At 43.7% G+C, this 13,936-nt stretch overlaps 1 protein-coding gene across 1 annotated transcript in view; it reads right to left on the bottom strand.

Annotated features, from left to right (window-relative positions):
- The window catches only part of LOC113479714 (mastermind-like protein 3), a 14,639-nt gene extending 6,283 nt beyond the window's left edge, over nt 1–8,356 (bottom strand). The window contains exon 1 of the mRNA XM_026847972.1: nt 8,292–8,356. The gene's annotated coding sequence lies outside the window, so the exon portion shown is untranslated. The remainder of the gene's footprint in view (nt 1–8,291) is intronic.
- Nucleotides 8,357–13,936: the final 5,580 nt, after the last annotated feature.

Here is a 13,936-nt window from a genome sequence, read left to right as displayed (position 1 = left end):
GGGGGGGAATGGTGGGGTGGAGCCTAGACGCTAAATTCTCTTTTTGCCTGTAGAGGCTGAGCACAGTTCCACTCCCATTCGGTGGCCAGATATCTGAGCTCACAGATAAGGAGGCTGGGGTCACTTTCACAGGTGCCTTCATGCACCAGCTACATAGCGGACATGTTGCCGCTGACTTTTCTCATATTAAGGCAGCCTCCAGCCACGTCTGTACGAGGCAAAGGGGACAACTGTGAGAGGTCTGACGCACTCGTTCCGCAGCTGTGCTGGGATGCACCTTGCTCCATAGCTATCTTTGCTCTCCATGGGAAAGCTGAGAAGCCAACCAAAGCCCAAAGCCCATCTTCCTCAGAGAAGGTACCTTTACATGAAACAACGGTTATCATATTCTCCACAATGCTCTTCTGTAACTCTTGCTGTTAAAAATAAAAATTGATCTTTTCCATTCCTCACACCAAATCACAGTCTGGTCCACCAGCTGTCCATATTCCAATGGGCCTCGGTTCCCTTCTATGGCTTCTTCTATTCAGTCCCGGCCCTTCCTGCAGGACTTCCACTCTCCCTCTCATCAGTCTGTCTGGCTTAGCACCTCTTCTTCCAGGTGCTCCTGAGCTTGCCCCACCTTTCTTCTTCTTTCCTCTCACTGAACTTCTCCAGATAGATCTTGACCGACCCCCCCCCCCTCTGACAGGGAGTGCTCATGACAAACACCACCCCAATTCAGCCATCTCCAGCCCGCACCCTGAAGACTGAGTTAAGTTTTGCTTCTTAACTTCTTGTGCTGCACTCAAATCCTAACAACTTAGCAAGTGTCCCAGGGGTTGCTGTGTAATAACACTAAGCACCAGATTTGAGGTGACTGCTCTTCTAGGCAAAGATGTAATGTCCATAACCACCACATCCGAGATCAATAAGGAATAATCAGTATTGCCATTTGCATGCCAGCAATTCAGCTTCAACATTTGAAAGGATTCCTTGTTTCTTGCACATCCTTCCTTGCTGTACCAATTCTGAAAGTGCCATTAAAAAGTCAACAGTGCCAAAGGGCACCACTGCCTGAGGTATAACCACATCTTGTGACCAGTGTCTGAAGTCCATCAGCTCCACAGTGGCCTTTTAATGACACTTGCTGCAGATGTCACCCAGAGATGGTGAGGAGTGCAGGACAGCATTTCAAAAGCCAAGTTGGAGCTGACCTCAGACGAGTGGCCGAGCAAAGCGGAGGTGGGTCACATACCACTGCTTCCAACAAATGAAAGTATTTCATGCATCAAACCACTCCCCTACTACTGAGATTTCCTCACGCTGCTGAAAGCACCGCACCGACACCTGCTAACTCACAGGATGAAGCCTGACATAGCAAATTGATTTTGGATCGCAATTGCTCACTTAAAGCTCATGCTGTGCTCTTCCATGCTGGGCCTGCCTGCCCAGTTCTTGCTGGCCAGGGCAATGATTCAAATACGCAGGAAATTCACATTGTGAAATCTGTTTGAAGTTGGTAAAATCTTGTTCTGCCAACCCAGCCAGTAACCTGTTCAACTCTGCAGGCTCACAGAGTAACCTCTGCCTCCTGAAGGAGGTCAAACCTTTGCCTGATACCCAAGCTGCTGAGGGCTGCTGGGGACTGTCATCGCCCTTGTCTGTGTGAACAGTCATCAGGGGAACAAACCCACTCCTGTTAATGATCAGAAGTAAAAGATGCTCAGGGCACCAGTTGAACCTGAAAGAGCTAACAGTGAGGAAAATGATCCACTTCCTCCCATTTTAGCCGGGCTGGTCAGGCAGGAAGGGTTGCACTCTCAAGCACCTCAAGAGTAGAGAGTACAGGCTGTCTGGACGCAAAGCAAGCAGCGCAGAGGTGTGGCAGGGCCCTCACGGGGGCTCCCAGCCCCAGCCAGCTGTCAGGCTCCCAGCCACCAGCAGGAACTGGAACACGCTGAGAGGTCAAGCAGAGGACAGGGAAGAAGGGTAACAGAAAAGGCCCTGGGTGAGAGCAAAACAGCAACAGCACTAGCAATGTCAGACCAGGCAAACACTGTGATTCTACTTGTCCTCAGTCAGCCAGGTGAAGATGCTGATGTGTGCCAAAACAGCTCAAGAAAAGCAAGAACTGGCATGACCTTTCATCAGAGTTAAGAGAGAGGGATGAGCAAGAAAAGGAAGGAGACACATTTCTGTAGAGATGGAGAGAGGTAGATTCTTCCATGGTTTCACTCTGCCTGATCACATTTATTGTCATCGCAGACTGAAGAACTTTTTATTTCCATTGCTCAGGTTGTGTGAGAAGAGGACTTCTAGCTCTGCATGTATTGATTTCATCAAAATAAAAAAGATAAGCACGTATATCTTTACTGATGGTTATTGCAGTCTTTTAAACCACACCATTGCATTGCTGCCAGAAAGACATTCTGCTGTACAAAATGAACACTGTGGAGAATGCCTAGTTAGTGAGGGATGCAGGAGTGAAGAAATCTGTACAAAAATTAGTGGAGAAATATATAAAAAAAGTACCAGCTATGCTGCTGAAATTGTATGTGTCTAGAACAGGCTGGGGAAAAATGCATGATCCTTCTGAAGCACAAGTGCACATATCATATATCAATTCCAGTTTGCCTTTAACATATTTTTATTTCACAATTTCTGTCTCTTTCTCTACACAACTCCAACTAAAATTTGAACGCAAAGACACTAAATGACACACATCTGAGGAGATCTGGCACGCAAGGTTGCTGGGGAAGCTCCGAGTAAAACACAGGCAATGGATGTAATTCATTTTCTTAATACAAAATTATTAGCCAGTCTAACTGGACTTTGGAGCACAAATTATTTCACGGATGCAATGCTGTCGACATCATCAGACAGCCTTCTTGCTCTGTATGATCTACATGGTTTCCTTCCCTTCAGGTCCATCCAATTTAATCCCAGATTAGCCCAATAGGATAAACACTGGCAAAGTAGTAACCTCCTGTTTTAGAGAGTGCCAGCATTCCTCGTTTGTGCAAAAGTCTTAATGAAGGTGCTAAGAAGCCTGAGAGCTAAACTACTTAGCTGGCAGTGCCTACTCGTGTCTCTCACACCAAACAGCCGAGCTACACTCTCCCTGCAACTGTCCTCGCAGACGGCAGGAGCTACATTTTCAAAGCGTGTTATGAGGATTTAGTCAGGCAGCCTCTAATTGACTTGTCTGGGAGTTGTGCTGATAAATCTTCACCCTTTGAAAACATTCCCAGTCTGCTTTGTATCTGGACAGGAGAGAAGCTAATGATAAAAAGCAGACACTGTAGATTATTAAAGCTGTGCCTCCTGAAGAACTCCTGCAAATCAGGGTAGAAAAGAAATGCAGGAACCTCTTGTGTTTTAAATTAAGAAGCAGCAAAGCAACACATCCAGTGTTGTTGCACATGCACCGTAGCTACTCACTCACTACTCACTAGCTCTTTAAACTGCATGTGACACTAGAAACAATCTCCTAGGGAAAATTTTGCCCCAATTCATCCTTGGATAGGCACAAGTTGTAGCAAACTAGCCAAGTGTGCTGGTGGTGCCCTGCCTGCCTAGTGAAGGGGCATTTGGGATAGGAAAGTGTTCTTGTGCTCTGCAAAGGAGCAGCAGCTCTCTGACATAGCCTCTGCTTTCCTTCATTACTAAGGCACTGGTAGGATGTAAACTCTGTTTATGGCTTCAGAACCACAGACTGAAATCTTAACTGCTGGAAGAGAGAAGCCCTTCCTGTGCTTAGAGCAAGCAAATTACCTTCCAGTTGCATGCAAAGTACTGCCATGGCACTATCTACATGCATAATACAATATTCCAGAATATTCCTGGAGAAACTCCAAAGAAGCAGACAGATGAGACAAGGGATGGTGAAGGCATGACAGTACTCCCCCAATGACACTGTTGGTTTCCATGGACTATGAGCTTTATTCAACCTCTTTTTTTACCAAAGCCTGTCTAAGCGTATGATCTCTGAAAGACCGATAGCAAGCTGTCAGAAGGCTGAACTCAGAAGCGGTATGATTATCTCCCATTCATTTCACTGGTGTTAACTCCCAACAACCACTACCTCACATCAACATGGCTACTTATCCCTGATCTGCATGAAAGAGCATCTTCCAGTTCCTCAAATCAATGTGGGGTAAATAATTTCAGGGATTCTCCCACATGATTAAGTTCAAGTTCACACTTTTCGAAGCAAAGTGTTTGATATTATCAGAAAAGGAAGGAAATGAGAGCCAGTCTGTACACTGTACCTGTTCAAGCTCACACAGTTTAGTCACCCTCTTGGGGTGACATCAGTGTAAATGAAACTTCCATTTGAAGATCAGAATTAACAGATTTTCACAACTAACACACAGAAAAGAAAAATCTTGTGAATCAACAATGGGACAAGTTATACTGTGCTGCAGACAAAATGGTGAATTTTTCCCAGAGCTTGTGTCCATAAGCCTGCCTCCTCTTCCCCAGCTGTCCCTCGTGCCTGGCTGTGCAGCTTGTCTGAGGACGTAGGTGACCTGAAGGTTTCTTTGCAAGGAAAAGTACTTTTAAAGGAGTGTAGTTATCTAAGAACAGATTAAACAAAAGCACAGTAGGCATTGCAAAGGAGACCCAAGCATGGGGGGAAGGGGGAGTGAAATTAATCTTTTGCATGTTCATGAAGTGATACTCATGTTTTTTTGAAGTCCTAATTCTGATTATGCTCTTGAGCCATGTCATTTGGGGAAAGGAAAAAAAAACCAACTTGGGACAGATGGATTTGGAAGTAGAATTGTGCTAGACTACAGACCATAAAAAACCCAAACAACTAACTGAGAATTATAAAATAGAAAAGATGTCAGAAACATCCAAAATGGATCTGGCTTTTTCCTTCACCCAAACAGTTCCCTGATCAGCACAATCAGCTTGATCCATCTCTAGGAACAAAGAGCAATGCTAGAAACTTCTTGTTTGCCTTGCCTTTGCATATCTATTTAAAAGAATGCATGCAGCAGCAGTTTTGTAGCACTCCTGTACTAAACCCATAGCCCAGTCATGAGGTGCTGAAGCCCTCAGCTCCTGTTAAGTTCACTGGGAGTTAGGGGTCCATTGATAAGATCACTTCTTCTGCACCAAAATTTCTTCAGAGATGGAGACCAAGTCTGATAGAACAACTCTTCTTTACATTCCTTTTTTGCTTTCAATAAAAGTTATAGCCAGCACTGTTAAAAAAAAAAGAAGGCAGGATCATTGAAGATCTGTGAAGACTCAAGGAGTCAAAGAATTGTACAGGATGCCCCAGACACGATCTGAATTATTCTAAGCACAATTTGAGAGCTATTTGCCACACACCAAATGCCAGACAGCACTGAATAGCAGCTTTGCCCTAAATATGGCCAAGCAAACCATACAAACTTTACTTCTTTGTTGCCTCAGTACCTTCACCTCAAGCTGACCTTGGGTCCCACAAAGGCATGTAACAACAACTGATGTCTGGCCTCCCAGATCAGGGAGCAATTATCAGAGTCACAGAGTCCCAAGGCTAGACCTGCTGTGTGGGGTGAACTGCAAATGTACTGTTTAAGTCTACTGATGAAGTGTAAAGAAGAAGAAAAGAGATTTTAAGCAAATGAAGTCCCTTATTCAGCATATACCTTCACCTTGAGTACCCTAAGCAACCTAAAATACAAAGAATGGTTTATGCAAAGAAAAGCAACATCAGACCAAGACCTTCACTCAGGTCTTACTTTCCTTATTTAATCTACAGCAGTTGTCTCCAACTCAGGATAAACCTCCTCTCCCACCACTAGTCTGACTATACATACATAGTGTAGTTGATTTGCACACGTGCACTGGCTTCATGCTTTGCCAAAGGACAGATCCTAAAAAGGATGCACTTTGTTGCAATCTGGTGAATCTCTTCACTCCCTACACATACCTGGAGAACCTAGCAAAGACAGCAGCCATGGGAAACCTGCCCAAGCAATTCATACTGTTTGCTCCTGGCTTTCCTGCCCTTACAGTGGGCAGCATGGACCATTTCTCCCAGTGTCCCCAGTACCTTCCTCAACAGTGCAAATAAACGTTTGCTTGTCACGTGATGACACCCAAGGTGGGCACAGGTGTGGTATGTGTCCAGTGGTGGGCAATGAGCTGCAAAGCACCTAGAAGAGGTGCTTGCCAGGAGCAAATGCCAGCAGTAACTGTAAAATCATCTGGCCTAGAGCCTTCCTTCTGTTGATGTCTGAGTGATGTCAAGAAAAAAAAGGTGCCTGTGCTCAATTTAAAGGAACTACACTGACAGGTGGGCAAGGGCCCACCTCAGCAGGAACCAGAGTCTTGTGAATAGACATCCCATACTTGTCTGCTCTGTCCTCCAAAAGCTGTTACCTGAAGGTTGAAGATACTTCATCACAAGAGAATCTTATCACTGAATGCTTTTGGAAAAGTGTTAGCTATGGTTATGGGGAAAACAAAGCTCTACCTTCTTAAGCCATCTATTAGTAAAGGTGCTCAGGTCTACTCAGAGCTTGTCTAAAGTAACACAGTGCTTCAGAATACAGCAGCAACAGCCTGTCTACAGGCAAATTCCCCAAGATGCTAGCTGTTGGGGGGTTGAACTCATTGTAGCAACGGCAGGAAAAGTTTGACTGAATCCCGAAGGTGTGTAAGGCTTTGAGATGTCTCCATACAAACGGAAAAGAAGACAAGGAGAAAGGTGGTCAGCGCTCTGCTAGACAAGTCAAATTCCCAGCTAGTTGTGGCCGTGCACCAGTATACTATCAGGCACTTTTATCTATTTGTGTATTTTGAAAACAACCCTCCAAGGAAAGGAACTGCAACTCATAATGCTACATATGTCCGTACATGCCCATTGTGCACAACACAGTTTTTTAAATTTTTTCTTTTGCTGGCCAGAAAAATCCCTGCATTTTCCACACACGTGCACACATGCACATGTAGTTTCTGTCCATGATACTCACATGGGTTGCTACGCACACTAAGCATATATTAGCAGCTAATCCAAATAAATTTAGACTTCAAGTCCCATTCACCACTGAGTTTGTGCCTTTAACAGTGTCAAAGAAACACAAGGTGACAAAAAAGCATTTGCTATTGTTAGATGCTGTAGGTAAGACTGAGTCACTGAGAACACTACAGCTCTTTCCTAAACCCCTTGGAGGTATGAAGCACAAGCCATCATAGTTTCCTGTTAGATAAGCCATAGAAATACACCATAAGCCAGCTGTGAATTCATATAATAGGCTTCCACTAACCTTATTTTCCTTCTTAAAAGACTTCTCATTCCAACCTTTTTCTCCTGTTGTAGGGCTGATGAGCCACCTAATACTAAGGCACTTTCAGTTCTGGAAATCGAAGTCTGGAGATAAAGTACTGTTGGGCTGCTATCAGAATTATGTGAATTTTGGTCTCAGAGTAAAACAGAGGTGGGCTGAATTAAAAAAAAAACAAACCAAAAACCCAAACAAAAACCAAACAACAAACCACCAACCAACCAAAACCAAACCGAAAAAACTATTTGTGTGTCAAAAAAAAAACCCAACAAAAAACCTGCAAACTATCACTTAGCACTTAAATGGTGTCTGTCATTCAGATGCAAACATACAAACATATATTGAGCCACTGCATTTCACTTAAGAAAACAGCAGGAAGCTCGCCTAAAGCTGTATATGAAGTCAGTGACCGGGTTAGAATTGGACTCAAACCTCCCAAATCCTGTGCCCAGCCAACGGGAATATAAAATACCTTGTCTCTTCTCAGATCCATAGGTGCTTTTGCTTTTCCTTCTTTTCTTATTCAGGAAAAAGAAAGCGGAGGGGGCAGGTAGGGGGGAAAGCTATGAACAGGACAGAAAGAGCCAGAAAGAGCCTGGGAACTCCTGTAGGCACCCTAAGAAAGTTGCAGGCAAGAACAAGTCGATTCATTCCAGTCTTAAGGATGCAATTCATATCTCCTATACCAGGCTGAGATAGGAATGAGATAAATCATGCTCTAGAAGTGTCTTTTTCTTTTCACTGACCTTAAAGGGAGCCTCGGTAACTAGCTCAAAGAGAGGCATCCACAGTCAGATGCCTGCGTCTGGACTCTCCCCAAGCCACCAACATTATTTGCCCAGTCACAATTAGGACACTAATTACATGCTACTGCTGTTGACATCTGCGTTTAATAAAGATTTCTGTCTGCGTGGGTCAGGCTTCAGTTTTGTCTCACTAAACTCTAAGAAAAAAAGCTTGAAATCTTCATAGTTTGGCCTATAATTATAATATTACATTTGCTCTTGGAAAGAGTCTTACTTTCTTGTAGCGCCAAGGGAAAGAAGGTTGTGCAGCTCCAAGTTCTTGCTTAGTTACATGCTTAATCACTTCTGGATTATTTAAAAGAGGCAAGGATAAGGGGAGAGGTAGCAGGAGAGTGTGTGAGTTTAAATTCCAGATAAATAGTAGTGTTATAACCATGATGGTCTAATCAAAGTCCGTAGAGAGAAAAAAAAGTATTTTTAATTAGATGTACAGATAGCAGGGAAATATAAGACAAGCTTTGGGGTAAGCAAGCACTTCTTCCTTCTTAAATAAGTTGTAGTAACCTTAGTAACAACTTTAATAAAGAGTAAGCATGCCTAAGAAATTATGGAAAATCATGTAGATATAGGGCATATAGGATTGTGTGCAAATCCGCTGTGTGATAAAGCTTCGCACAGTATGAAAGTTTGTTTTTAAAGGAAATTACATGGGCAGCAGGTTGAGGTTTTTCCTAGGGCTATTTACAATACTCTTTTATTTTTCCTCCTTTCTTCTAAGCTTTTCAAAACTGTCAGATGAAAACAAAAGCCTGGCAATTAGCATATTTCAGAATTACATTAAGGGCCCAGCTTTAAAATGCACAGCTGCCCAAGACTGACTTTCTTCAATGCCAGGTGGAAGACAAGAGGCCAAGAACCAACCTTGAATATTGTGGGTCCTGGTGGCTGTAGGATTTGAAGGAGACCATGGTCTCAGTATGTCTGGGGATGTAAGTCACCACTATTTTAAAATTTTTTTTTGCCAAAACCAAAGCTGTATTGCCAAACTCCAAATTCAGACCCACAATAATTGTCTTAGAAGCATCTGACACTGCAAACAGAGAGGATTTTCCTGACTCATCAGTAAAGTAGTGCCAGCCTTCTCTCCCTGCTAATGAGAAAGGACTGCAATGCCTGAAACTAGAGCAGATATTTTTCCCCTCAAGTGTTCCCTGTGCCTCTGTACAACAGCATAAACTACCCAAGGATGTTCTGTCCGCATAGAGCTTGGAAATGTTACCGGACAGCAAGCTACTAAATGGGTACTGGGTGAAAGGCTCCCTACGGAGCTGCGGGGGGAACACAGCAGGGCACAGCGCCCTACTCGGGAACGCCGTCTCTCCATGCAGCCACTGTCTAGCAGAGGTTCAGACCACAAGGATTCAGACTAAACCACAGAACCATACAGATTCGCCTCGCCGTCTCAGCACAGCAGGGCTACAGCCAGCCTGTGCGCTCTGGCATTCCAGCTTACACTCCAACCTCTCTTAGTAAAGGCACACAGGCAGGAGCCCCTGGGGATAAAGCTGATCTCATGCTGCTGCCCCTTGAGGGGCTAAGAGCTACAACTGGTCTCTGCTTCCTCTGCTTTACCACAGCTCTGCCAGATCCCTGAAGCTCTCATCTGGGTGGCAGCAGCCATCAGAGGAGGCTACAACAATCAAGTGGCAAGCTAGCAACAGTGGCAGCAGCTCTGTGTGGTGATGGGAGGCTTTGGGCAGCTGGGTATGAAATGTGCATCAGACAGGTGGGGAACATTTGCTCCCCCCTTGCATAGCCCCATCCTTTTTCCTCTCCTGTCACCATTTCCCATATTTTCACAGTTCATGTCTCAACAGCCTCACACATAAGTTATGTGGCTGCAGAAGGCAAAGTGGCTCCAGAGCATCAGCCTTCCTTCTGACAGTTACAAGGCCCCTTCTTGCTCCCGCCCTCAGTGCATATTCATATTCAGCGATCAGGCTCTCCCCATCTACCTGACTGCTTTCTTCCCAGCTCTGCTGGTGTCTACAGGCCTTGGGAAAAGCCATGAGAAAAAACGACCTCATTAGCTGTTTCCTCAAAGAGTCAGTTGGAGCTGGGCATCCATCTCCTCCAGCAATTCTCAAATTCACATAAAAAACATGAAAGGAAACAATGCCTAGGGTTGCTTCAGGAATTCCAGCTATTGTCGATGAGAGGAATTTGCATAACCTGCCCCTATCTACAGTGCAAGTAAGAAGTTTCTGCTGCAACTGTTTCTTGGCTTTTGTCATTTTCACCCCACCCTTCAAGAACAAGAAGAAACCTTCTTCATGTATTCAGGGGGCTGCAAAAGCAAACTGCTCACAGATGGGCTCAGCGAGTTGTTCTTACACCTGTGATGGCTGGAAGATGGGAGAACATGCCAGGGAAGGCTGACTCTCTGTTCCTTACACTCTGCTTACTGACTTCTGTCGCAGAGACGACATTGGGCTAAATGCCCCTTTGAGATGACCCAGTACAATTGTTCTTATACCAACAGTGCCTGCAGAAGAAAAGCTACTTAGAAGGTTTTTACTAAAAAAAACCCCGAAACAGAACACTTCCTCTACCAGTTTTTGAATGTTCTCATTCTGAAGCATTTTGATGATGATACATGATTTTATAAAGCTGCAGCTATACAACGCGAAGTGGTACAAACTCATTTCCAGTGACTCCTAAATAAAGAGCGGTCGGTGCAGGAATAACAACCTTAAGCACTTGCTTAACTGCTTTTTGAACATGGACCGAATGCCAGACTGCGGTCATCCTATTAAAAGATAAACAAATGACCATACTTTCTCCTCTTCCCCTGGTCATCTCTCACATCCTTCCAAAACTCCCAGCTCCAACATAATCATGACCTACCTATCTGATTTTGGGCTTCTAAAGATTATTATTGCAGTTTGATAACTTAAAGGAAGAACTGTCATACCAAACAAGAGAAGGCATAAGTAAGCGATTTTAGTTCTTAGAGGCTCTTAACATTCTTTATAAGGAGAACTCTTCTTACTAATATCCAAGGCATACAATATAAATAAAATAGATTATTTCATACACTGAGTGGGTATCACAGTGAAAGGCCATGGAAAGTGAAAGACACCAGCGGGAACAGCAGACGAGGGAGCCTTGAGGCCGAAATCTTCAACCGGCCCAGGCCCCTGATACGAATGACAATGTCATGTACAAAAATCAGGCTTTGCTAGAGAACAGACCAGCCACATCATAGATAAAAAGTTACAGCACTGATAGAGTCACTTAAGAAAATGTGAATTGTCATGATACTCAAAATGTATTTTCTCTGCTTCATATGCATAATGGGATCCTCTCAGAAAATGTAATCTAACCGAATTTATTTAAACAATCGACTCATTTAATTTTTGAAAATACAGAAGAATAAACATATGGAGATCCTAGATACGCAAAGAGACTATTTATTCTTTTTCATACCTTTCCTTAGCTTTCACATATGATGCTGTGATTCAAATAAATTCCACATACATTCCAAATATAAAAAAGATGATCAAATTAATTTTTTAATAGGTAAGGAAAAAAATCAACCTCCTTGGCAGAACTTGAACTCCATTCGTCAGAATGATTAGTTTGGCCACTGGAGGGCTCCAATATTGTTCCATAAAAGCAAAAGAAAGTTTACTAGGAAGGATAAACACATAACAAATAGCCTGGGCAATAAAGTTCAAACATAATATGCAGTCTGAACCAAGATCTATGGGCCTGCAAGCCTTTCATAAGAGCGAGAGCTAATTTAACCGTTGTTTTGCTCATGTAGCACAAAAGGAGTTGAAGAAGAAGAATTTTCTTACAGTTTGGCTATAAATGTCTCCTCAAATACAACACCTATTAAAATGATTTTTGTATGCAGAAAAGCAAAACCCATAGGTTTCATTGGTATGTGTCAGTAAAACACTTCTGCATGAAAGCCCAGTGCTGCAGAGTACAAAAGAAGTATATTCTCTGTCCCTCTTGTGACTCCAGTCTTCTCAATGGAAGTTTACTGAGATAAATCATGCAACTCAGTAACTAGGAGCACAAGGAGGAGAGTCTGCTACGTAAAGTCCTTCACTGTTTTGTTCTTTTTCTGGATAAGCCATTGCTGGGAGCTGCCTTTTACTTTCTGAGAGGATTTATACGCTCAGATACAGAAAGTCAAGGAATAACTGGCCCTAAAACTAATGGGTATTTTCCCAGTAACATGGCAGCCAAGATTTTATCAGAAAAATGTATGTGGTCCTGCAGAATCCAGTACAGGCACTGATGTCAGCTGATAAACTAATGACTGCAGCTTATCAGCTGATAAGCTAATGACTGTAATGCTCCAGTTAAGGATAAAACAAAAGCTATTTCAGTATAGGAGCATGAGAAAAAGTATTTCAGACATCATTCTATCTACAAACTTACAGAAGGGATCAAAATGTTGAAGTACCCCCCAGACTCCCCACTCTGTCCAGTTGGGAGTAGGGGGAATTAATCCTGAGCTGAGATCCTCAATGTTGGAAGTTTCACACTGAGCCAAATTTTACAGCTCAGTTAAGCCCTCCTGAAAATAAAGGAGGTTTATTAGAAATACTGAAAGATGCTAGTGGGTACTATGATAAGGCAAACTGAGCACTGTTCTTGTTTGATGAAGTGTACTGTACTGGGCTGATGCACAAAACATCGTGGTTTGCTGGCGCCTTGCCCTGCGCACACTATTTTTTCCGCTTCTTCAATGTAAAGGAAAAAAGAAAAAAAAAAAAAGAAGCTTGCTTAAAATATCCCTGCCGCTCTCCTGTAGCCCCTTCCTCCAGCACATCACACGTTAATGCCAATCTGCTGGGAGACTGCAATTCGAACATAATGAGATATTAATGAGCTTTGCACATGTCCCCAGTCGCAAGTTCCGCCTGCCCCCCCCCCCAGCTCATTTCTCACAAACCTACAGAGATGCTTTTTGGTGAACAAATTACCAAGCCATGCCCGGGATGAGCCACCTTGATCCATCTCTGAGCAGCAGGGCAGCAGCAGTTAAAACAGCTGCAGCACTTGGTGGGTTAAACTGATGAGTCCTGAAGACTTCTCCATGCCAGTAGTGATGTATCCAAATAGCTCCAGTGAACGGAGTTAAATATTGACACATGTGGTTGCAAGAAAAAGGTCTGCAGCTAATACCCAGGAAACAGCAAGAGAACCCGGTAAAGCCAGGCCAGCCTACAGCTCCTGGTAATCACTGCTCAGGGCTTGTACTCCAGATAGAGCAGAAGTCTTTAAAAAAGTCTTACATAATTCTGCAAACAAAATTAGCTGCTTTCCAAGTTTTCCACATGCTACAAGGAAATTAGACCGGCTCAGGGGTAGGACATTTGTGCTCACCTCAGCCCCGTGGGACTCGGAGAGGGCAGCAGGTCAGGCAGCCCGCGTGCCCTTGGCGATCCTTGGCCTGGAGCTGGCAACAATAAAGCTTTGGCCTGCAAACTCAGCGTTTTAATCAGTTTGGCACTTTTTTAGTTTGGTCTATTTTTGGGTGACTCCATTTTTCAGACCCACCTTTAAAGAAAGCAGATTTTTTTCAGACAATGAACAATTCCCTTTTGTTGTCAGTGAATAAATACATCACGCTTTCTAAATTGCCACTGGTTTCTCACCAAAGTCCCCATTTATTTCTGAGGATGTAAGTCCTTTGAGCCTGAATTTCCTTGCAGTCTCCCAGCAAACACCCAACCAATACACCACACTGCAGCTTCTGTAAATTGGGCTGAGCTCTGGACACACTGGTGAACTTCTGAGGGTGCCACAGACTAGATGTTTGCATGTACGGGTATGTATCTGCTTCCTAACTTGCCTATCTCAGACCTTCACTTTCTATTAGTTACATGGAGGGGG

This window comes from Athene cunicularia, assembly GCF_003259725.1.
Source record: "Athene cunicularia isolate RWA chromosome 4 unlocalized genomic scaffold, athCun1 chr4_part2, whole genome shotgun sequence".
In the NCBI taxonomy this organism is placed as follows: domain Eukaryota; kingdom Metazoa; phylum Chordata; class Aves; order Strigiformes; family Strigidae; genus Athene; species Athene cunicularia.
This window is presented reverse-complemented; position numbering and strand designations above follow the sequence as displayed.